The 24,434-nt window shown below is 43.5% G+C and overlaps 1 protein-coding gene across 2 annotated transcripts in view; it reads left to right on the top strand.

The window, feature by feature from the left end:
• Mark1 (microtubule affinity regulating kinase 1) overlaps positions 1–24,434 on the top strand; it is a 118,143-nt gene that overhangs the window by 401 nt on the left and 93,308 nt on the right. The gene's annotated exons all lie outside the window — the stretch shown is intronic.

Genomic DNA, 24,434 nt, shown 5'->3' with positions numbered 1-24,434 from the left:
ACACCGTGGCTGTCCTGGGATCTTTCAGCCCTTTGCTTTTTCTGGATCTTTGAGTCCTTGGCAAACACACAAACACACACACACACACACACACACACACACACACACACACACACACACACACACACACACACACACACACACACACCCCGCACCCCGCACACCCCCGGAGTGAATGGATGCTTGGCGACAGCCCACGAGCCAGCCAGCCGGACCTCTTAACACCGTGGCTGTCCTGGGATCTTTCAGCCCTTTGCTTTTTCTGGATCTTTGAGTCCTTGGCAAACACACAAACACACACACACACACACACACACACACACACACACACACACACACACACACACACACACACACCCGCACCCCGCACAGCCCCATGACTTTGCTTTTTGTAAAATCAGGTTCACGTTGGGGGGGGGCATGGGCACCTTAGGGAATAAAGAAGGCAGTGGAGTAGAGGGGTGTGCGTGTGTGTGTGTGTGTGTGTGTGTGTGTGTGTGTGTGTGACTTTATATCACTGTGGTACTCCTCTCAGGAGTGATGAGTAGAAGAATTTCACTTACAGCTTCTGTAGCCCCAGGGTGAGAGAGAAAATGTTTTAAAAGCCCCAGGAAGCCAACTGGCTTCTTTTCCTCAATCCAGTGTTCATGACTCAGGGACAGGTTTTTAACCACCTCTCCTGCTCGGGAGGGTCACCAGGTGCATTTCTTTGAAGGGAGGATTTCCCCGTGTCTGGTCTAATTGCACTCAAGAGTTGTTTGGTTTTTTTGGTTTTAATTTTTAAAAATCAAGACTGAGATGTTCTTGGTATTTGAACTCTTAAAAACTAAGAGAACAAGGCCGATTGCATTTTCACCTTCTGAAAAGTCCAATTGTCTGTGTTCGTGTGTGTGCAAGTTCCTTTGCAGGAAAGGTGGCTTTCTGTCACTGTTGTTTTAAAATCCTCATGACCTGTCCAGGGGCCGCGAGGCTCCAGAGGGTCTGGTCTGATTGCCCGAGTTTTAAGGCGCTGGAGGGGTTCTAGGTTTTGGTTGGCCGACCAGAGCTGTCTGGTTGTCTGTTTACCTCATCAGTGCTCCAGCGCTTAATGTACCAGTGACTTCACAGGGGTGGGAAAGTAATCATCCTGAAGTGCTGGGGTGTTCGGAGACAAAAGATAGGGAGGAGAGGCAGGCAAGCTCACTTCTTGAAGAGTTGAATGAGACAGAAACTCGGTGTTTTCATCGAGAGCCCGGGATCACAGAAATGCAATCTAATTATTTGAAGGGAGAATGAATTCTACCAAGACCATTGTTAGAAGAGCTAGGAAGATGTGTGGTACGCTTTGTCCTCTCTAGTGTTACACATTTACAGCGACAGAGACACCAAGGCTGTCTCCATCATACATTATAGCTTAATTTGCATTTTAACTGTTGTTTTAGAAATGGAATTGATGCATAATTTTCATTGGGAGGCTAATGGAGGTTGAAGAAAAAGGTAAAGAATTTGGTGGAATAGATTTTTTTTTTTAAAGCCAAAGAATTAATTAAAAAAAAATCCTGTCATTCAAGAGTGAGAATGAAAAGTCAAACAGATGATGACCTTTGCTTTTATGAACAGAATTCTGTGTGTGCTAACCTGTGAGGGGGGAAAGCACATTGTTTGATTTTTGTCGTCGGTTTTTGACTCCTACACCTCTTTTTAGGCTTGTAGGCTAGGCGTCTTTATACAGACATGAGATGGCATTGTAGAACCAGGCAGCAAGGAACTGCACTACACACGGCTTCCCACGGAAGAACAAAAGAAGAGCAAGGGCACTCCAGAGCTAAGCGGTGATAGCATTATGAGTTTTGTTGTGCCTTCTGAGCATGGTTGTGCTGGGTAAACTCATCCGCTTTGTTTCTGCACATGTTCTTCCGGAGACTCCGAATAGTCTTGTTTCTTCTCTGGTACATAACGCCTCCCCGTGTAGCTTACTTTATCCACATCCTAATTATCTCCTGATTGCTGTGGAAAATATCTACTCTGCTATGGCTGTTAATTAATCAATGAGTGTGCACTTAACTCTGGTTTTGGATTGGAAGGGAATTCAGAAGGGCTGGAGACAAGGCCTCTCCCCACCAAGAGCTGACAGAAGAGAGAAATGCAATCCCCAATAGTGTACAGCAGAGGACTGTGTGTAGCTAGGGCTGCACTGGCTTGTAAGTGTTCCAGGTGTGTATCGAAGAGGCCACCACTGGAGGCTGTTGAATGACCACTGAAGTCATAAGTGGCACTATCCATGCTCCTTACCTCCCATCAGTGGAATAGAGTAACAAACTTGCTTGTCAGTGCATGTATTAATGCCAGCATGGTGGCCAAAATATGCATTTGTTTGTACTCATACATATTTTTAAGTATATCCATACATGACATATTTTTTAAAATATCTATATAATGTTTATATGACTTATTAAAGCTTTTTAGGTCTTTGAATATTAAAGACAGTAGCCAAGACACTATTGTTCTTAGAAATTAAAATAACCAAATACAGTAATTTTTAAAAATTAATATTATATTGCAGGTAACAAACATTTCTTAAACATATACAGCATGCATATGCCTTTTGTTTTTGTTTTTGTTTTTTTTGAGACAGAGTTTCTTTCTGTAGCCTTGGAGCCTGCCCTGGAACTCACTCTGTAGACCAGGCTGGTCTCAAACTCACAGAGATCCGCCTGCCTCTGCCTCCCCAGTGCTGGGATTAAAGGCGTGCGCCGCCACCACTGCACGGCTACTTATGCCATATTTTGTGTCCTTGGGAATATACAATATCTAATCTTTTCCCATATCATGGATGCATGTTCAAGATTTAAAATTCAAGGAGGGACTGTGTGGCCCGGCTGTCTAACTTCCTACTGTGTACAGCAGAGAAAGAATTGTTCTTGCGGACATTCAGTGTGCAGTCTTCTTAGATGATGGTTTGCGTGTGCCTTGTGGTGGGCCTCACCTGGCTAACTACGACAGGAAACAGTGATTAGCTTTTAAGGCAGTGAACACTTTGTGGTGAAGCAGAAAAGACACGTTGCAAAGCATGGAATCTCTGCAAACTGTGTTTGATTTTAGGTTGTAAAGAGTGAGTCTAGGAAAACAGAACCATGTTTGAAAAACTTGCTTATCTTCTTTTTTTTCTGTCAGGTCATTTTTGGAGAATTCCAGTATGGTTTTAGGAGCTATTTTAAAATACATTAATAAATCTCTCTCCCTCTTTCAATGAAAGACTTCTGTAAGTGTTTTGGAAAGCCTCTGTTGGTGGGTCAGCAGTGCCCTCCCTGGCTGTCTGTCTGTGTTGACAACAGTGCTGTGTTCCTAACTAGAGATCAGGGTGACAAAAGTCAGTGACTAATCCTTTTACTGGTGGATCTTTCCATAGACTGGAAATTCATGTGGCAACTGTAACAAGCTGTTGCAGTAGCTGATGTGACCAGCAGCCATCATTATGTAGATGACCAGTGGCCACCATTATGTCGAGATGGGAAGACGAGTGGATGGCACACACGCACATTCACTGCCGGTGGCTGTGCTCAGGACTCCCTGCGTGTGTGCGTGCGTGCGTGCGTGCGTGCGTCCCAGTACCTGTCCTGCGCGGCTCACTTGCTGCCTGGTTGTCTTCTCTCTGTTGTCCTTGCCTGGCTCGGTGACTAATGTGTGTGAGAGATCAGTGCTGTCACATTCCCTTTTGAATCAGTTTGTTTATCACCAAAACGAAGGGTAGACATTACAGTACACAACCCAAGGCTCCAGAGAGTCAAGTGACCTGCCCAAGGTCATACTAGATTTCTGACCTCTTAAACTGTTGCTCTCTTCTGGCTATTGCTTCTGGGAGGTGGTTTGTTTGGTTTTGGCTTAGAGATTTAACAAGAGCACAAATGTCCCACATGGGAAGAAGAACAGGATATGCTTTTCTTAACCACTTCTGGTCCTTAGTGCTCAGTCGCCTGCAGTGCCCTGCCCTTCCCCTTACCACACACTCCCAAACCCTTTGTGGCTTGGCTCGCAGGGTTCGGCAGGACTGCTGAGATCACGACAACCACCCTCACTCTCTTTTGTAGCTACCACTGGTGAGATGTATGAAGTCCAGGCTCATGATCTCCAGAGTGGGCATCCAGACAGTCACCTGGGAAGGAAAGACCTTGAACATTGTCATTTCTCCATCTTGATGTTCTTATTCAGTCTTCTTGTTTGGTGTGTGTGTTTGTAGGAAGGTATCATAGCATGAGAGTGGAGGTCAGAGGATAGCTTTGAGGAATCCCTTCTCTCCTTCCACTGTGTGAAGCGCAGGATTAGGTTGTCATGTTGGTGGCAAGTGCTACTACCGCCCTAGCTGTGTCATTAGCCTTCTGTGTTTTCTGAAAGCCTACAGTGTGCACAATTAGCTATTTTGCTTGATTTTTCAAATAACAGTCCTCATTATTTGTGTCTATCTAAGGCTTTCCTTTTCTTTTTTCCTGGTGAACATTCTTGCAAGTTCCTTTTGGTGAACCTGGGCATGGTGGCATATGCTTGTAAATTCAGCACTCAGGAGGCTGAGGCAGGAGAATCCAAAGTTTGAGATCAGCCTGAGCTATAGAGTAAGACCCTGTCTCAAATGGAGAAAAAAGTTGGTTTGGTTAACGATAGCCATTTGTAATTTTGTTTTGTTTTATTGAGACAGGGTCTCATTATCCTAACTGTCTTGGAACTCACTCTGTAGACCAGGCTGGCCTCTAACTCACAGAGATCTGCCTGCCTCTGTCTCCTGAGTGCTGGGATTAAAGGTGTGTGCCACTGTGCTCAGCTTGTAAATTTTTTTTAAATCTGAAAATAGTTTGCCTTTATTATTGGAAGACAGCTTTGCTCAGTCTATAACTCTAGATTGTTGGTTTAGTTTCTTTAAGGGTCAGAAAATTGTCCCATTGTCTACTGATCATGCTGTTTCTGGTAGAATGTGTCTGATAACTGGCAAGCTGTCTCCTTTTCTTTTCTTTCTTTTTTTAAACTAAAATATAATTAGATCGTTTCTCCCTTCCCTTTCCTCCCTCCAACCCCTCCCATTCATGGTATCCTTTTGATTGTTATATACACATATTATACATATGCCTATTGTTATATAATGCGTACACACGTGTGTATGTGTGTGTCTGTGTGTGTGTGTCTGTGTGTGTGTATGTATGTATGTGTGTGCCCAAATATAGAAATACAACATGCTCGGTCCGTTTCGTATGATTTGCGTGTGTGTGACTTCAGGGCCAGCCTCTCGGTGTTGAATATCATCAGTTGGGGCGCTCTTCCCTGGGGAAGGTCATTTCCCCCTCTCAGCACCCCTTCGTTGTCTTCATCTTTTGTTTAGGGTTAGGGCCTGCCAGGTCGTTCCCTGCCATGCTGCCATGTCTGTTGGTGTGTCTCTTTAAGGTTCTCTTTCTTTGGTGTTGGAGTTTTACTGTAGTGTGTTTAGATGTGGGTTTATTTTCATCCTGTTTGCTTTTTGTATCTGTGCATTCATGTTTTCATAGCTTCTAGTGCCTCTCAACTATTTTGTTTTCTTCTGGCACCCCATGTGTCTTCCTTTTTATACCCAGACTGGCTCCCCAGACACGTAAACGTCTTCCTTTTTCTTACTAATTCATTGTTTTTCTAAATGACGAGCTGTGTAGTTAAGCTCTGCCTTCTGTAGATTCCTGACTTTCCTCAGTTTAGAAATGTGTCCGCCGTGGTTTCTTTGTGCCTTGGCTTGGGTCTGTTCTCTCTGGTGTTGCTGATGTACTAGCTCTGCTGCACTTCCATTCTGTCCTCCTGAGTCTTCGCCCTGACTCATGCCTTCCCACCTCATTGCTTCTCTGTAGTCTGTAGTACAGTTACTCTGTGCAGTGTTTCTGTGTCTGTTTTCAGTTGTATTTAAATGTCTCCCAACCCATCTGTTGATGTTTTTTCTAATTGTGTTTAAAAACACCTTTCACAAGCTCTACTTTTGTGAGTCTTTGGGTATGCAGTATAGTATTATTACCTGTAAACAGTGTGTTAGCCAAGTATCTAGTAATTTTATGTTGCAGGACTGAAACTTTGCACCTACTGGACAGTGACTCTCTCTTTCTTTCCCCTGGCCCCTGGCAAACACCCACATTGCTTTGGTGATTTCAATTACTTTCCTCATAAAATGAAGTCACATAGTATTTATCTTTTCGTGGTTGGTGTATTTCGTTTTCCACAGTGTCCATAAGGTTCATCTGTGTTTCAATATATGGCAAAATGTCTTTCTTTTTATGAATGAACAATATTCTGTTGTGAGTATATAGTGTATTTTATTTATCCAGTCATCTGTTGATGTATATTAGTTTGTTTCTCCTTCTAGGGTAAGTGTTTCAAGAAACATTGGAATGAAAATATCTCTTGGAGATCCTGATTTCATTTCTTCTGCATAAATACCAAGAAGTGGAGTTGACTGGTTGGTTACATGTTGTTATATTCTTAATTTGCAAAGGAACTTCCATATTGTTTTTTTATAGATAATCCAACATTTGACATCTTTAACAACAGTGTACAGGTTCTGGTTTCTCTACTTGAGCTCAGAATTCTGACAACTCTTGTGATTTCAGTTTTGACGAACACAATCCTGGGTAGGGATGTAGCTCAGTGCACTTGATTAGCATGTGCAGGGCCCTGGGTTCAGTTCTCAGAACCATAGACAAAACCAAACCCTGCTTGATAACAGCCACCCTAATAAGTGGTGCTCTCCTGTGGTCCTGGTGTTTTTTCATGATTAGCACCGTTGAGGCTGTTTTCTCTTACCTGTTGGCCACTTGTTAATACTCTTTGGGAAAACGTCTATTCATGTCCTGTGCGTGTTCTAAAATCCGGATATTTACCTATTTGCCATTGGAGTGTAAGGAATTCCTGATAAATTTTGGATAGTAGCTCCACATGAAATGCATAGCTTGCAGCTATTCTCTCCCATTCTGGAGGTCTTCTTCCCCTGGTTTTCCTTGTGGTCTTTGCTCTGGTTGTCCTCGTCTGCCTTCACTGTGACAGCCTGGGCTGCTGTCACATCCAGTAAATCATTGCCAACATTTACATCATGAAGCTTTTTTTCTGACATTTTCTTCTAGGAGTTCTATAGCTCAAGTGTTACAGTTAAATCTTTAATCTGTTTTGAGCCTAGTTTTAATGTAGTAGGGTGAGGGTCCAGTTTCATTCTTTTGTTGTTGATTGTTCAGGATATTCAGAGTCCTTCGTGGTTCTTTATGAATCCTAGGATGTTGTCTTAGTCAGGGTTTTTATTGCTGTGAAGAGACACCATGACCACTGCAACTCTTATAAAAGAAAAACATTTAATTGGGGTGGTTTACATTTTCAGAGGTGGAGTTCATTATCATCATGGTGTGAATGGTAGCGTATAGTCAGATGTGGTGCTGGAGCTGGAGCTGAGAGTCCTTATATCTTGAGTCACAGGCAACAGGAAGTGGTCTGCCTCACTGGGTGTGACTTAAGCATATATGAGACCTCAAAGCCTGCCTCCACAGTGACACACTTCCTCCAGCAAGACCAAACCTACTCCAATAAGGCCACACCTCCTAGTAGTGCCACTCCCTGTGAGATTATGGGGGCCAGTTACATTCAAATTACCACAGATGTTTTACTGATTTTACAAAAACATGAGATTGAACTTTGATAGAGATTACAGTGGGCCTATAGATTGGTTTAGGTGGTATGGGCATTTTTGTTTTGTTTTTTTTCGAGACAATGTTGTTTGTGTAGTTTTGGAGCCTGTCCTGGAACTCACTTTGTAGACCCGGCTAGCCTTGAACTCACAGAGATCCACCTTCCTCTGCCTCCCAGAGTGCTGGGATTAAAGGCATATGCCACCACCACCCAGCCATAGTATGGACATTTTGACAGTATTAATTTTTCTAATCTATGAACATGGGCTATCTTTCCATTTTTTGTCTTTAATTTCTTTCAGCAATATTTTACTTCTTTGGTTAAGTTTATTCCAAAATATTTTATTCGTTTTGGTATTTTAAAAATTGGCTTGTTTTCTGAATTTTTTTTCCAGATAGTTCCTTGTTAGTGATAGACACACATCTGATTGTGTGTGTGTGTGTGTGTGTGTGTGTGTGTGTGTGTGTGTGTGTGTGTATGTGTGTGTGTGTTGATTTTGGATCTTGAAGGTGTTTGGATTTGTATATTAAGTTGAACAGGTTATTGTAGGATGTAAATGGGGTTGCATATAACATTGTCTCAACTACACACAGGTATTTTCCCTCCTTCCTTCCTAATTTGAATACCTTTTCTTTTTCTTGTTGAATTGTTTGGGTTAAGAGTTCCAGAACTATGTTGAATGGAAGTGGTGAGGATGGTCATTTGCCGTTGTTCCTGATCTTAGAAGACACTTTTGTTTGTTTTGTCCTACCATTCACTGTTAGGTGAGCTGTGGGCTTTTCCTAAGTGATCTTCATTACACTGAGGTAGTTCCCTTTCATCCCATTTGCTGAGTGTTGCAGTAGATCTAACGTAAATGCTTACATATAAAATCTGTATCTGTGGAGATTATTATAGAATTTTAATTTTTCTTGTCTTGATAGGTTGTATATCACACTGATTTTGTACATTGAGCCATCTTTGTATTTCAGGTGTGAACTCTAGTATATGATCCTTGTAACATGCTATTGACTTGGATATACTCGTTCTTCCCTGCTTGTTTTGGGAATGTTTGGGCCTGTTTATCGTCACTGGGCATGTTGACCTGCAGCTTTCTTTTCTTAGGATACTGTCTCAGTCGTTGGTATCAGTGTAACACTGGATTCACAAATGAGTTAGATGGCATTTTCTCCTGTTCAGTTTTGGGGAGAGCTTGGAAGGATGGGTGTCAGTTCTTCTTTAAATGTTTGCCGACTTCATCAGTGAAACCATCTGCTCCTGGCCTTTCTTTATTAGAAGGTTTCTGATCGTAGATTCACTCCTTTTACTGGTTATAGATCTGCTTAGGTTTTCTGTATCTTCATAATAGAGTATTTGTAGGTTTATTAGAGTTCTTCAGAGGAATATATTTAATTTCAACAAATTTGTCTATTTTCTAGTTCTTCTGTCCTTTTTTTTTAAAGTTTCACACCATTAGAGTTGGAAAAAAAAAACATGGTATCATATCAATCTTAAATTTGTGCTTTATTTTTTATTTTATCTATTTGTGTGTTTATGCGTGTGTGTGTGTGTGTGTGTGTGTGTGTGTGTGTGTGTGTGTGTGTAACCTATCATGGAAACTGTTGTGTGTGTACTTGAGAAGAGTGTATATTGTGCTGCTATTGGGTATATGGAATGTTTTCCTTTTTTTTTTTTCTCGTTGGTTTTTGAAACAGTGTCTCACCATGTAGCCCAGGATGCTCTCAAATTTGCAAGCCTCCAGCCTTCACCTCCCAAGTGTTAGGATTATAGATGTGTCCCACCATATCAGCATGGGATACTTTTGATGTGTCCATTTGGTCTGTGTTGTTGTTCAAGTCCTCATTTCTTTATTGATGTCGTATCCATTTACTGCATGTGGAGTATTGAAATCCATTACTGTTGCGTTGCTGTCAATGTTGGTTTTATACATCCAGATCTTCTGATGTTGAACACATACATTTTTGTAATTGTTGTATCTTCTTTATTTTATTGTTTTGTCGTTATGTGATGTCCTTCTTTGTCTTATATGGCAATTTTTAAGATTCTATCTTATCTGATATAAATATGGCCACCCCCTGCTCTCTTTCGGTTACTGCTTAAATGGAATATCTTTTTCTATCCTTTGACTTTCAGCCTGCAGGTGTCCTTAAATGTAAAGCAGGGCTCATTGACAGTATCTAGTTGGAACTTTGTCTTTTATTGAAGTGTTTGGTCCTGATGCTGCTTTAAATGTTCTGTCAGGCTTATCTGTCTGTCTTGCTCGCTGTTGCTCTCTTCCTGTGTTTCATTGGTTTCCACAGTGACATTTATAGTGTACCGCTGTCAGCGTCTCAGCCCAGCCCAGCAGCAGTCCCTGGTCTGGTTGGAGCATTGACCCACATCCCAGTCTTCCCTTTCCGCATCTGCCCACTCTGAGTTTCATTCTCTGGTTGTCATTTCTGAAGGTCTGGACTCTCCTTGCAGTCCTCTGACTGTGATGTAGCCTCCTCGTCCTTGCTTCTTTGTGATTTCATTTTCTGTAGCATTTAATATGTAGGCATTTACGTTCTGTTTCTGGAAATCCTGCCATCTGAGGCTCCTGGATGTTTAATTTCCTTTTGTTCCTGTGAATATCTGTCATGTGGTGTTTTCATTTCTGGTTGGTTGGTGTTTTTTCTTCTCTTTTGATAGCAAATTTCTGTTTACCTAGTTTTATCTGTGTGAAACTTGGCGTTAGAGAATGACTTCCTATGTAGGGGCAGGCAGGAGGGAGAGGGAGGTTTCTATTCCGGTGAGATCCTGTTGACCTGGGACACTTGTCCAGTCAGGGAGGCAGGGAGCTGTGGCTTCAGCTCTAAACTTTGCGGTGGGCCCAAGGCTTAGAATTTGACCCCAGGGCAATTCTGTGTTTTGTAGTCATTTTCTGCTGGTCTGTCTGTCTATCTTTCTTTTTGAAATGTTTGTTTGTTTTCTGTTTTGCCTTTGGGTGTTTCTCTTCCAGTTTCACAATGCCTTAAAAGTATGTGTTTCCTGTCCCCCCCAGGAGAAAGAAGTCTGAAATGAAGTTTTGGAAAAGCTTTATGTAATTTTGTGAACCTAAAAATGTGTCATGTGTGAGACTTTTCTACCTGCAGACTTAAAAAGGAAGGTCTGCAATTTTTGTTTTCAAGTCTTTCACTTCAAAGTTTTTAGATTAATTAAATTTGCTCTTTGACAGTCTCCTACATGTATATAATGCATTCTAATTACTCTCTCTTCCTGCTCTCTCTATTCTCCCTCCCACCCCTGTCAACTCATCCTCTCCCTACAGAACAGGTTCCCACACTCATGTCTTTCTGTGGCGACTCACTGAGTCTCAAGTAGGACTGCATATGAACCCTGGCTTTCGAGCTATACACCAGAGCTTCTGGGCTCCGCAGTGGATACACAACTGAGGACAGTGACTTCCCCCTCCTCCAGAATCTGCCAATAGTTCAGCAGAGAAGGGGAGGGCCTAGCGAGCCCATCCTCTGCCCGTAACTGACTGTTGACAGGGCCAGCCTTGTATAGGCCCAGCACAGGTAACCCCAGTTGCAATGATTGCAGCGGCTGTGTCTAGAACATGGAATTTCACAGTCCTTCTCCACATCTTCTGGTTCTTAGAGTCTTTCTGTTTCCTCATCCTCGATCTTCCTGGAACCTTGGAGGGGGTGGTATGTTATTCCAAAATCATAATTGATTTTTGGAAACCATTTATTGTAGTTATTAAATGACTGGCTTTCAAAAATTGACACTTGTCATCAAGGAGGAGAGAAGTGTGCTAGCAGAACTTTCATAGACATTTTCACAAACTCACAGATGGATTAAAATCTGAATAGCATAATGAAATTAATGTAATTAAACCCACGTCTGTGAGGTGCTTTCTCGTTGAAATCAGGTATTGCTGTAAAGTGTGCTTACAGCTTTCTGTCCTTCCGTTTTCTGTAGCGTGTTCCTGAGGCAGATTTCACACGAGAACCGTTTTCATTGGGTACTATCACTGTTGTTTGCTAAGCACAGCAAAGCTCGCACTATTAGAGATCGGTCCCTTCCTAGTTTTCGACTCTTCATTTGATGGCTCTGTTTTCTAGTGTGCATAATCTGTAAGACTGTTGGTTTCTCTGGACAGTGATCCTGGGGCTCTGGCTTAGAGGTGAGGCTGTGACTGTTATCAGAGTTTAGCCTTGCTCTAGACTTGCCTGTGGTCAAAATGCTTTCTTCCTAATTAAAGTGGGACCTCACACAAACGTTGCTTCTGTATATTTCCTAAATTAGTATTTTCTATATTCTTCTATTAATGATTTAATGAACCAAAGTCTACTTTCATTTATTATCAACAGAATGAGCTTATAAGGGGCAGATTTTATAACTCACATTCCCTAATCTCTCTCAACACCATCAGGTGCTCTCAAGAGTTTTTGGCTTAAGGAATGCTTTTCCCCAAACCTCCTGCTGTGGGTGTCTACTGATGTATGTGACGGTGATTACACAAACACCTTCTTTCATTGGAGGCTTCCAGTTAGTGACTTCAGAGAGTGGCAACAATGACGACTCTGTTTTCATGAGCAGTGACAGCAATAGAAAATAGCAGGGACTGTCTGCTTTGGAGGCAAATGGGAGGTGGATGAGGCACCTGGAGCTGTGAGGTGGAAGCGACTAAGGAAGAATCCCGTTCTTCCCTCCCTTTTCCCAGCGTGAAGTGCTGAGCCATTATGAGACTAGACATGACAGGGAACTAAAAACCATAAACACCCTGAACAATGTGAGAGGCCACACAGTGCCCTTGGTTCTAGGCTGATGCTGTTCCAGCCATCTTATCAATTTAGTTTAAGGAGTAAACAAGCCTAGGCACTGTCCAAAATCTTCATGACCTGCTGGTAAAGGGTATGGTGACAGGGTTAGCGTGGCTGCCTTCTTCCTGGGGTCAGAGGAGCAGCTTTCACTGCCTGAAAGAGGTTTTCTTTTCTTTCCTTTTCTGTTCGCCTCATCATAAGTGAAAGCAGTTGGGAGACAAAAGCAGTGAAACCGGAACCCTGTTCTGGAGAGACTCAGAGCCCAGAGGGAGCAGGACCCAGAGGCAAACAAGTGCAGCAGAAAGTTACAGTGCCCTGTCATCTGACTGAGGGGAGCAGGAAGCAAAGGCTGCTGGAGATGGACGGAGGACTCGCGTGCCAAGCTGCTCTGTGGAAGTCACACTGGAGGGAAGGAGGGGACTGGGCGGAGAGTAGAGGGGCCTCATATACCTTAGCAAGAACTAATCCAGGGGCCACCACAACCCTGGGAGAGGTTAAGTCGAAGGTTAGCTTGAGTAGACTTGCAGACTTGGAACCTCTGTGCTTTATGAACACCCCAGACTTCAATCCAGCAGGCTGCTTTGTCATGGTCCATGGAGAGCTTTTAGCATCATGTTTACAGACACCCTTGACATACTGGGAATTTTGACATACTAGGAAGCAGGCTTGGGGAAGTGCCAGTGTCTGTGACAGAGCCTTGACCACTGTAGGTGGGCTTCTCCAAGCCGCCTTAGCCAGGCCTTCTGTGTCTGCCCTCTGCCTGTTGGCCAGTCTCGGCCAAGGGTCTCACTGGGACATTAGTGACATACTGTGCTCATGTCTGATGGATTAGTGCATTCTCTCCTTTGCTGTCTCCTCTTAGTCATCTTCATCCCCTCAACCCCTCAAATGCCTGTTGAGCATGGCCTCTCTTCCCTAAAATCAAGATGGGGAAAAACCTGTCAAGGAGGAGGTTACTCTCTCCAGAATCCAGTCTTACTTGCCTTGCTGATTCTGCTGTGGATGTAATCTGTGGCAGGCTTTCAAATTGAACTATGGTTTCTGTAAGTCTCTTCTTCTTACAATGCTATACTCTTTGAGATCAAGACCTCTGATTGCCGCATCAGTCAAGCAGTGGAGATCACAGTGTGCAGAACTGCCCTTGCTGCCTTGTAGAAACAGCTAAGATACGCTAAGAGAATACCCTTTTCTCTTCACACATGCATGTGTGCTGTGTACAGCATAGCTGTGCTGGAAATGCGTAGGAATGCATGCAATTAATATATAGTCATTTTCTGGAAATAACAAAGGATTTAAAAATCTGAAATAGTGTTGGGTAGATAATTTTTTTAAATTTTAATACAAGGGAGGCATTGCAGCACAAATGTGTTCCAGCACATACATGGAGGTCAGAGAACAATTTGTGGGAGTTGGTTCTTTCCACCATTTGGGTCCTGGCAAGGTTACACTCAGGTGTCAGGCTTGGCAGCAGGTGCCTTTACCTGCTGTACCATCTCAACAGTCCTAGACACAATACTTACTCTTAAAGTGCTGGTCATTTTTGTGAACTCCCAAGGCATGCTCGATAGAGACCTCTCTCACTGTGTTCATGTACGTAGTTCAAGTCACCAACTAAAATTCCCGGTCATTAAAAACATGATGTTCGGGGTTGGGGATTTAGCTCAGTGGTAGAGCACTTGCCTAGCAAGCGAAAGGCCCTGGGTTCGATCCTCAGCTCTAAAAAAAAAAAAAAAAAAAAAAAACATGATGTTCTCTGGGAGTCCAATTAGCGAGAATGAGGAGGGTTTATATGAGCGAGAATTGTTGAGACCAAGGTTGGATAAAGCACAGGGACAAATAGACAAATGAATGGAAACACATGAACTATGAACCAATGGCTGAGGGGTCCCCACTGGATCAGGCCCTCCGAATGGGTGAGACAGTTGATTGGCTTGATCTGTTTGGGAGGCATCCAGGCAGTGGGACCAGATCTTGTGCTCATTGCATGAGTTGGCTGTTTGAAACCTGGGGCCTATGCAGGATTGTTTGGCTCGGCCTGGGAGGAGGGGACTAGACCTACCTGGACTGAGTCTACCAGGTTGACCTCAGTCTGTGGGGAAGGCTTTGCCCTGGAGGAGATGGGAAAGGGGGGGGGGGGGTTGGGGGGAAGGTGAGGGGGACGGGAGGGGGGAGAACAAGGGAATCCGTGGCTGATATGTAGAACTGAATTGTATTGCAAAATAAATTAAAATAAATTTAAAAAAAAACATGATGTTCATATTTAAGTTGACGTAACTAGTAACTTAGAGAATAATTACTGGATTTGCTAGATTTAATTAATGTAACTGAATTAAAGGTCATAGAATAAAGTTGGACTGCCATAGTGTTAATCAAATGTAATAATTTAAAGAAAAAACACCTTACAGTTTCTGATGTGAATCTACTGTAACACTTGGTTGCTTGTGGGAATAAAAGCACTAGGAAGTTTGCAAAGGAATTTGACACCATATTTTTAGAATTAATTTAGGCAGATGTGTTCATTTATCCTCTGGAGACTCAGTTGTATAAACTCCACTTCTCCTGGCAGGCTGTGGTGAGCGAAGGCCTCCCAGAGGAGCGGTTTGGTGAGTAGGGGAGTAGCTGGGAGAGGAGAGCCTCTAAAATGGAAACTCACCTTAGCTACTCTCTGTGATCCCTGGTGTGTGTCTGCCTGTAGGCGGGTGTGTGAGAAGGACCAGAGTGAACGGCTTTCTGGAGTTGGCTTGGTCTGTAAAAGCCAAACCCAGGTTTGGATCCCAGCTCTGCCTTTTGTGAGCTGTAACATGGTGAAGCCACTTTTTATGCCACAGGCTTACAGGGAACCAGAGAGCCTGCCTGCTGGGGTGTTGGGAACTGTGACTGAGCACACACACTGTTCTTTGGACAGTGCTTGGCACCTTATGAAACTGTAAGCTGCTAGCTGCTGCCGACTGCATTACAGTTCCTCTACTGAGATGAAGGCTGGAGAATGGGACTGTGTCCGCATTTCACTGTTCTTCTCTCTGGGTTACTGGGTTACACACGATCTTCGTCTGTGTTTTTTAACTTCATGTTTTGCATCTTGAGTTTATATTACTTTTTATACCAAAAAAGCATTAAATTTATAATGTTAACTGTAACTTTCTGGTTTGCTGGTGCTTCCATTTGAATATAAGAGAGCCAGAGTGGAAGTTCAGCTGTCTTCAGGTGGCTGGAACAGGGAATTCAAGCTCTCTACAGAAGGGGAGAGTTGTCAAGTGACAAGGATGTCTTGAGTGAGAATGGGTATGCCTGTGGTGTTATGTGATGTTTAAGAGCCCACACTCTATAGAGCAAACACCTCTGTTTATTACCATGGGATCCATCTATAAGGTGTGTGACTTCTCTGAGGACAAGACACATCCACCTGGATGTGGCTCATTAGGCCCATGTAACATACCTTGCAATAGTAAATACTCAATACAGGAACCGAAGAACCAGAACCAAGGTGAAGAAATTCACAGCTGCTGATGAGAATACCTTCCCTCTGCCCCAGATCCGTGTTCTACACACTTGCTGTTCTTTCTGTGTTCTTCATGTAGATCATGTTCTTGGGGCTGTGTGCAAATGTAGTTGGATTGATTACTGCTTCAAACATGTTTGTAGAATCCCTCCTGAGACTTCATTCATTTCACTGGATCCTGATGTAAAGAAAGACAGGGAACCTACAGGTTGAAGCTGATGTGGCTAGTGTCTGATGTTTTTCTCCTGCTATGCCCTCTGAATCATCCTGTTTACATTTTACCCCTTAGGAATTATTGGTAATAGCTTGGTGAGCAAGGTTTGGGAGCTGTTTTAAGAAACTGTTTATTTGTATTTCGTATGTGTCTTGCTTCTTAAGGCAAGATATTTCTCCTCTATTTTCTAAAAATAATGCCTAAAGAATTTTTTAACTAGGAAAGATTCATTTCATCTTAGTCAAGCTTATATAATAGCATACTAGTGACTCAAATTAGAAATATAATCCCACCTGGTCGACATAGTGAGTTCCAGGACAGCCAGGGCTATGTAGAAAGACTGTCTCAAAAACAAAACATATATATATTATATATGTTTATATATAATATAGATATATATCTCCCATATTCAGCTATCTTCTCAAAGTGAACACATGGAAGTTTAACATATATTAATGCATTAGGATTCAGAATTTAGGGAAGTGGGAGTGTCTTATGAGTAATATAGAGTAAGGTTTTCACTGTGGGATTGTACATCCATTGCTATGGAAGGTAGTTAAACATTCTATATATAGTTGCTGCTTCCCAGTCAGGAATTAGATGGCTAATGTCCACAGGGCCATGGGTCAGAAAGGAGATATGAATGATGTGAGGGAGAGTAAGTACAAATGGAATCTGCAGGGACACAGGGGAGCACGGGTCTGCCCAGTGCTTTTTGTATCCTAACACTGAGGTAGGTGATGAGAGGGAGCTGGGGGCACATGCAGGGGGCCATTTGCTCCGTGCCTGTATGGCAAGCCTGCAGTCAGCTGTGTCTGCCTCTGTACTGACCTTTAGCACATACAAATGCCACTGTTTTCATTTCTGCCTTCCAAATCTTGTGCTAGTTTCTCCTGTGGCCAATTCTAACTCAGGACCCAGGGAAGAGGGAATTCTAGGAAACAGAGTTCTAGCTTTGCTCAGTCAACAGGCTAGAAACTACAACAGCCTATCCCTTGTCAATTTGGCCATTCTTTCAAAGTATGGAATGTCTCTACATTGCTCTAAACTGGTTTTAACTTGCAAATAAAGACAACAGCAAGATTATTCTTTTACCTGCCATGATGTTGCAATCCTAAATAACAAAAGACATTCTAATTCTTCCCTCAAAAGAAGATAAGAAATCCTTCATCCATCTTTGGGTGATGTTCAGTTTGCTCTTCAATCACTCTGTCCTTTTTGTGCTAATGCGAACACTTTATTTTAGATGATAGGGAAATGGGAAGGAGAATTTTAAAAAGAAAGAAAAGAATTAGCTAATAATATCCAGATACATTTATAGAAAAATAAGGAAGAAATACTCTTAAGTCTAAGGGTCCTTGTTTCTCTGTCAGTCATGTGGTTATAGATATATTTGCAGACCTTCTCCTAAGACTGTATTTCCTTTGGCCTCAGTAGATAGACAACTGATTATAGCTGCATGCCTGGGAAAGTGAGTAAACTCATTCCTCAGGGGTCTGCGCCCTCAGAAGTCAGACTTGTCTTGGCTTGTTATCATTTTCCATTCACTTAGCTCAGGACTTGAGAGCAGGAAGAGGGCCCTGGAGGAGCTCCTTCATGTTAGATGTAGTTTCCCCTTGACAGTCAAGAACAGTAACTCCAGCTAGTGCAGTAACCTCCTTGGCCTGTTAATTCCCTTCACAGAGAAATCTCAGCTGTAAGTCAATGGATTATTACTCTGACACCTGATAGAAGCAGCCCTCCTTGTCCCAGCCATAACAGCCCAAAGCTGTAGTGATCTGTGAGGGTAATCATTAGAGGAGCAGCCCCTGATGCTATGCCTTAGTTCTTGTCTGTGGATACTGGCTACAGGACACATGGCATCCTGTTTCGGTTACAGATTTGGAGTACATTTTGCATCCTGGAGATGTTATTGCAGCTCTGCAAGGTTTTGTCACCAAGCTGGCATTGTAACGGAATCTTCAGGAGGCCATTCCAGTATTCTATCAAGCCAGCTGCACCAGAGTTACAGATTGGGGAATGTGGTGAGACTGGTGATTTCTCCAAACATGAGCTCATTTTCATGCTTCGTCTGCTGCAAAACACATTTCATGCTTAACAGCAGTGCTGTAGTAGTGAAAGCCTTCTTTACACTGTGTCTTCCAGCGGAGGATTTGTAATAATGCTGTAGAAAGAGAAGACAAGTCCTTATCTATAGAAAATGTCTATTCTGTAAGAATGGTGAGAACAGATAAAAGTCTGTCGCAGCCCAATAATGATTAGAGTGCCAACAGGTAACTCACTAACGCTATATCCCCAGCCCCACCCCATGTATGGTGCTGAATGGGGAGCCCAGGATTGTTCTCTGCAGTTGACAGATCGGCTTTGGTGAATGTTAGTCTGTGTTGCTAGGCCCACACAACCTTCGTCTCTGTTAACTGGGCTGCTTTGTTTATGAACCGTTGATTAAGAATGGCTGGCTAGGGAAAGAGGGTGGCTGATATACTGGGTGTGAATTATTTTTGAAGACTGATGCAGATGGGAGAGTTATGTCCACATGCTGTGCTCATTTGTGGATTCATTTACTTGCTCTTCATAAATTTAAAATCATTTTACTTCTAAGTCTGAGGTTGTTCAACAAAGCCATTAGTACCAGTCTTTGAATCCCTGTGGATTTGCACTTCACATTCTGTTTGTTTGTAGGAAAAACAACCAAGCAAATGTAAGGCTCCCTGGGTAATTTTTCCTCCATGGTTCCTCCTTAGTGTGTGACTGCAATGCCCCACCTGTCTGTGGTTTTGGGGGGAGGTATTAATATAGTGCTGAAACCAGCTATAAACAAGGCTTAAATTTCTTCTTATGTTATCATTTGCTCATAGAGAACTTCCCTATGGAGCTGTAGGTGTGAATTTTGACCCAATAAGGAACAATACAAAATAGCAGGGAGTCAGAGCATCTTGTGCCTTCAGAACCTACTCAAGCCCTAATACATACCATGTCCATTTGACACGAAACGTTGCTGTAGATGCCCAGCATCTTTGTCTGGATAATCACATGAGCCCAGGGGCTCAATGGGAAGCCTGCAGTGAGTAGTGCCTGGGTGGTCTGTGGTCAGCTGATCAGTCTCTACTGTTCTCTAGTAGCAACCAGGAACTGCCAGTCATAATCCTGAAGGACACATTCCAGATTGCCATCATTGAGACGATGACATTTCTACAGTCTAAAACCCCCAAAGTATGGTCCTCAAAGACTAAAATGCTGAGTGTTGAAATTCTAAAAGCTGAAATCCCCCAAACTGCATTTCCTGTTGGGGAGTCCTATCAATAAAATGAGTAGAAATAAAAATTCTAGGGAAGAGGTTTGGTTTTTTTTATTTTGTGATTTTGGTATACGCAAGAAAGGTGCAGTGTTGTGATCTGAATGAACCTGGCTCAGTTTATATATTGTCTGTAAGAGCTCTTAATGAATTAAATGAATTAAAGCTACATGTACTTTGAAGGGGCTAACAGTTTTTTACTGATTAGAAAATGATTTCAGGCAGGTAGGATAAGAATACACACAGCAGTACTGTTTGGTGACCAGTATTGTTTCCATCACATTTGTGATCTGTACCCAACTGAGTCCACATGGGGTACATTTTCCAATATTCAAGCTACAAGTGTGACGTAGAAGGTAGGATGTTTCGTTGGCAGTGCTGAGGCCATCATCTATAGAATAACAGAACTGTTTCAAAAGAGCTGTTCTGTGTAGGAAGGCCAGGCTCCTGGACGGAGCTGCTGTCCATCAAATGTAGAACTTGAGGGTGCAGTTAATGATGGTGAGCATCAGCTGTTGCTTGGCTGTCGTTGTCTACGCAGTGTGTAGTCAGCTGTCACATGCTTTGTGTCTCAGGGTTTCTTTGGCTTTGACTTTGTCGTGGGTACTTTTGCCCCATTGTCCTAAGTTGTTGGCATGGTGTTTTTACAGTTTGCAGGGGTGTATATTTCATCTTACATCATTTCCAGTGCTGGATGTGTAAATCCTGTGAAGTTGTTTGTAGAATTCTAATTGGCCTTTTTTCTAATACTTTTGTTTTGCAAATTTAACATCTTGAAAGTACATTTTTATAATGTTGACTTTGTGTGCAAGCATTGTGTGTACTAAAAGTATGGAAACTTCCTCAGCAAATGAAAGGTGTCCTTTTTGTACAAGTGCTTTTGTGAAGGAGAAATATCTTGAGATCTAGACGCCTTGGACCCATTGCAGGTTTTATTGGTTCTCATCAAAAGACAGTCTGTTTGTCACAGTGTTTCAAATAGATCTAGTTATAAAACTCGTCCACACAGTTACCGGTGGTATGGTATGTTTATACACTATTTTATGAATAATATTCATCTACTCACAACTGTTATGCTCATGTAACTGTCACTACTATACTAGAGTATTTATGCACTCAAAATACATATGCTAATATTGCCTTTTGATTGTGCAGAGTGGTCTATGAACGCTGTGTGTGTTTATGCACACATTCATGCACTCACACGTTTCCATGCCCTTGCATGATTATGCATGTGGAGGTCAGAGGTTGAAGTTGCTATCCTCCTCTGTTGTTCCCCACCAAATCTTTTGAGAGTTTCTCACTGAAACTGGCACTCACCAGCGACTTAGACTGGCTGGCCAGCGAGCCCTTGGGATCTGCCTGTCCCCACTTCCTGGTACTGGGATTACAGGTGTGTATAGGCACGCGTGGCTTTCTCTTATGGCTGCCCAGGAACCTGAACTCACGGCTCCAGTACTTGACTGCTAACACCTTATGCACTGAGCTCTCTCCCCAGCCCAGTGTAGTCTTTTAAAAATGCTTCTCAGATAGGTCACCTTTCATTGTAAATAAATGTCTTTCAAAGGAAAAAAAAATACTCTTTTCCAGAATTATATTTCAGGATTCTAATATTTTGAGAGTTTAGACTTTAGGAATATTGATCTTTTAGGATTGAAACATTCTGGATTGTGGCATTCGGGGTTGCATTTAGGAGGGTTGTGGCTCACACCTCAGTGCTTGTTTGCCAATGAGAACCAAAGAGAGTGGCCCTTTGCTCCAAAGCCTGCAGGTCTGTGCTTCCCTTCACTGGAGGAGCCTGCAGAGGCTCACAGAGGCCTTCTGTCTGCTACCAACATTTGCTGGAAGCCCCATCCATCCTTCAAGATCAGGATCAGGGCTTCTTGATGACAGCCTAGGCCTGTTACAGAGTGCTGCTCTTCTGGCCCCTTTCGAGACTGGCGGGCTTTGGGTTCCCTGCAGCGTAATTGTGGATCATCTTCACACAGCACGTATAATCCCTGCTTGGAGCAGACAGCCCAAGTGCAGATACAGCGCTTCCTTCTTCATCCTGTGCAGAAATGCTTCTACATGTGCCCAGCTTCCAGACTCTAGGGACTGGCGACAGGCCCCTGGGTTTCTGTGGGGTGCCCTTCCACCCTGGGGCATGTTTCTTACCAATGTATCTAGAGTTATGTCCTGTTTACCAGACCCCGTCAGCATACTGGCATGACAAATGGCCAGTGTGATGTCTTAGGAAAGGGAGTCAGTGGTTCTCAGTTGGAGGAAATTTTGCCTCCTAAGGAATATTTGCTAATGTTGGGAGACATTTTTGGTCATTACAAGTAGGAGTGGGGAACTACTGACATCTAGTGGGTAGTAGCCAGATGTCCTGTAAAACTCCTGTCCTAAAGGGCACAGGGCAGTTTCCTGTAAGGATGTTCTGCTTTGAAGCTTCTGCAGTGTTGAGGTTGAATAACCCTGAACTAGATGGTGGTGACGTAAAGGCTGGAACTGTGCAATAGTGGTGAGGGAGACACTGAATGAAGCAAGAGCTTCACGTATTCTTTACTAAACACGCACAGAAGAGAACATAAGCATAGGTCAGCAGCTACATGCAAGGTGCCAGGGTATGCTGATTTGATCCAGGAGGAAAACCACATGCAGAAAAGCAGCTGTGAGTAGAATTAACAGCAGCTTATGTCTTGATAACCTATTATCTCAGGTTCACTTGTCTTCTACATGGGCCAGAGAGGAGACTGAATGGAGATGGATTTACCATCCTTCCATCTCCCCGTCTCCCATCCCCAGTGCTGAGGACTAAACCCAGGACCTTGAACTTGCTAGAGAATTATTTTTCCACTGAGCTAAATCTCCAACTCTAAATTCTTTACAGTGACACTAATCTGCAACCCTGCCCAGAGCGCAGTATTTCTTTAGCTTTCCTGTTTGAGTAAGCTACACTTGTTCTGATCACTTCTGCCAGCTCTTCCTGAGTATAATAACCCTTAATTCATAAGTTAGAGAATGGTTATTTGGGTCTGGCAGGCTCTGAGGCTATGTAGTCAAGATCTGGAGAAGTAACCACAGGCTGGGTTTGGGGACCAGCTGGTTTCACTATGACCCAGACCTGGCTCCAAGCCCTCCGAGCACCTGCCTTGCAGAAGCTTCTGATCCACCTGGGAGAATGCAGTGAGTGCAGTTTAGGTTCTCCCGGAGTTGTTCATTTGGAGACCATGTCCCTGTGCACAATTTCCCCAGTAAATTGTCACACGTCCCTCTGGGGAGAGCTAGGAAGAAGTTACAGTTCATTTTGGGGTGTGCAGCAGTATCATTCTTTGACTCTCCTTCTTTGAAGGACTTTGAGGTAATTCAAGTTTGAGAGTTGTTTGACTGAGGCTGTGCTTTTATTTAACTACTTGTACTGAAAGTTACACCATTCGGTCTTCATTGTTTAGAAAGCACATAGGGACTGGGCATGGTGGGAGGCAAAGGCAGGTGTATCTCTGTGAGTTCGAAGCTGTTCTGGTCTACAAAGGAAGTTCTAGGACAGCCAAGTCTCTGTTACACAGGTAACCCTATCTCAACCCCTCCCACAAAGAAATCACATAAGGATTTTATTCTCTGTAACATTATACAATATTCAAAATAATTTTGGCAAATGAAATGCATCTAAACATAGTATTACTCCTTCTCCTCTTAAAAACATATCAGACTGGGGCTGGAGAGGGCTCAGCAGTGAATAGCAATACCTGCTTGTTGCGTCCGCCTCGACCAGCAAGGAAGACGCAACACCAGGCTCTTCTCCAAGCAGTTTATTCAGGAACCTTGAACAATCTTCTGACCCTGGGGAAAGCCATCTTCTTCTTCTCTCTCACTCTCTCTCACTCTCACTCTCACTCTCACTCTCTCCCTCTCACTCACTCACTCACTCACTCACTCACTCACTCACTCACTCACGCGCTCGCTCTCTCTCTTTCTCTCTCCTTCTTCCCTCCTCCGATCTCCTATCTCCTCCTGGGGAAAGCCAGCCCACGTCCTTTATAGCCACTGGGCAATCAACCCCATAGTGCCACGTGGACAACGCCGATAGGGTCAGACATATGCAAGCAAGCCAGATTAGGTCCAGGTGTGCGGAAGCAAGTCAGATCCTAGCCTTAGCCAAATAAGGAGCACCTGCCATCGGGAAGGCAGAAGCCGGATGCCGGCGCCATCTTTGAGGCACGGCCGTGCACGGCTCTCTACAGTTCCCCCTTTATTGTTTTAAGCAGCGGGCAAGAGCAGAGGTCTAATCTCTGTCATTAAACAACTTGGACATTGTACTGGTGTTAGTCCAGGTGTCATCCACCCAGAGAACACTTGACCCGTCCGATACCCTTTTTTGCAGAGGTGGGAATTAGGGCATCAACCCACATGCAATTAGACTTGCTCTTCTTGGGTTTTGCAATACAGCTAGACCCAAGTGCAGTGCACTAGCCTCGCATCCTGCGCGATCAAGCTTTTAATGCGGCCAGCCAGGCCTGGGGAGACTGTCCAGCCTCTATGACTGTAAAGGCTTGGATAATCATGGCTGCATTGCGCTGCTGAGAAACCCTTAAACAAACAATGCACCACAGGCACATCAGGGAGACAAGTACCAGTAGGCCTGCCAGGGCACCTAATCCTGCCCACTCCTTTAAAAAGGTGATAGGCCAGGTGCACACGGGTGGAGTTGACCGCAATGATCTCATTGCGCAGGATCTAAGTTCTGCTCCTTCAGCAAGTCAACTCAAAAATAAAGCAATACACTAGAATATGATGTTATGGGTAAAGGGTATGGCCAGGCTTTTATAAGAGCCCAGAGTAGTCGATCCTCAGCTGCTCCCGCTGGTATGCTTGTCAGAATCAGGGCTATCAGGATCAGACACATCAGCTTCCGGGGTGTCATCTCGTCTCTCCGTCTGAGGGGCCCGTCGCACCAATCGTTCAGGTACCCAGATAGGGTCTAGCCGGTCCTGTGGGAAAACA

Source organism: Peromyscus californicus, unplaced genomic scaffold, assembly GCF_007827085.1.
Source record: "Peromyscus californicus insignis strain IS unplaced genomic scaffold, ASM782708v3 Scaffold_14__1_contigs__length_90479793_seg_2, whole genome shotgun sequence".
Classification (NCBI taxonomy): Eukaryota; Metazoa; Chordata; class Mammalia; order Rodentia; family Cricetidae; genus Peromyscus; species Peromyscus californicus.
The sequence above is the reverse complement of the archived record's forward strand: the minus strand, read 5'-3'. Positions and strand labels throughout refer to the sequence as shown.